Raw genomic sequence first — 1,472 nt, forward strand, 5'->3', positions numbered from 1 at the left:
TAGGATGACTAATTGGCCAAATACGGTCGTTCACTTGTTCGCTCCGTACAGCCAATGGTGATGTTCCGGTCGTGAACATTCTCAGGCCCACTACGCTGGTCGTGTGTTGCTAGGCCGTGTTTGGTGGGAGCCGCCGACTCACCTACTTTCCGGACGTGTCGTACCGATGGTGACCTTGGGGATACGTCACTCTGTGCATATGTGCTTTTTCTTCTGTCTGGGCGCGCCCTGACAACTTTGCAGGTGTAAAGCGCATGCCGAACCGCGAGGCAGAATTATTTAAATTATTTACTATTGCTTGAATTACCATGGAGTCAAATCCAAGAAGAGCTATGTCGTCTGTGTACTCGATATTCGTGGGCGAACGCTCCTGGGGTTCTTCAACCCCACACGCATTAGAGTCTGGTAGTGAGTCATCCATGATCGCATCAATGACGAAGTTGAAGAGGAAAGGTGAAGGAGGATAGCCTTGTCTGACACCACTTGATGCGGTGACATCAAGCGAGAACTTCCCGTAGACCTTCACACGGCGTACAGCGCCTTAAGTTGGGTCAAGAATTTATGGGGGACACCTTTGCTCCACAGACACTGCCGTTGTCACTGACGGTCCACAAAGGCAGCTTTCAGACCAAGAAACAATCACTGTTGGTTGCTGAAAGCAGTATCGCTGTTTCAGGATCTGTCGGAGGGGGGAAGATATGATCGATACATCATCTTGCATGACGGAACCCAGCTTGGTTTTCATGGATCTGTCTCCCTGTGTTCAGTCAAACTTCGAAGGACAAGACCAGAGAGCACCTTCGATGCCACAGCTAACAGGCTGATGCCACGGTGGTTTTCGCATAGCGTCCGTGTGCCCTTTTTGAAGATAGGGATAACTGTCGACATGCCCCATTCTGCAGGCACCTTCTCTTCGTTCCATATAGCACCAATAAGCTTTGTTAGGTGGATCACCAGGAATTCCTCGCCTTCTTTGAAGAGGACTGGATATAGACCGTCCGGTCTTGGTGCCTTGTCACGTTTTAGCGCGAATATTTCGCATTTTATTTCTTCCGACAGACTATCAAGTTTTATATTCCATTCGCCTGTATGCATTATCTCCACAGGATGTCTTGCAGGAGGCCAGCTGAACTGCTCTTCGAAGTGTTCGGCCCAGCTTTCCAGTCGACGTTTTTGTGAGTGAATCAATGAGCCATCTTTTTCACTCATCGTTTCCCTGACCGTTGCCTTCCTAGGGCCAGTCAATCGTATCAGTTGATAAAGGGCACGGCTGTTTCCCGTAGCAAAAGCCTTCTCCATCTCCCGAGCTTTCGATGTCCACTAGAGCTCTCGGTCTTTCCTTAGACTCTTCACTATTTGGCGTTTGAGGGATTTGCGTGCGCCGTCTTACTCGTTGCCCGCTGGTATGGCTTTCCGGGCATCAGTCACGGATAGCGATCTCGATGAAAACCAGCGGGCTTTTGGGCGGATTG

At 49.9% G+C, this 1,472-nt stretch overlaps 1 protein-coding gene across 1 annotated transcript in view; it reads left to right on the plus strand.

Moving 5' to 3' along the window:
• T265_05513 (hypothetical protein) overlaps window positions 1-1,472 on the plus strand; it is a gene marked incomplete at both ends in the record, with an annotated part of 45,892 nt that overhangs the window by 28,606 nt on the left and 15,814 nt on the right. The gene's annotated exons all lie outside the window — the stretch shown is intronic.

The sequence above is a fragment of the Opisthorchis viverrini genome (genome assembly GCF_000715545.1).
Source record: "Opisthorchis viverrini unplaced genomic scaffold opera_v5_102, whole genome shotgun sequence".
Lineage (NCBI taxonomy): Eukaryota > Metazoa > Platyhelminthes > Trematoda > Opisthorchiida > Opisthorchiidae > Opisthorchis > Opisthorchis viverrini.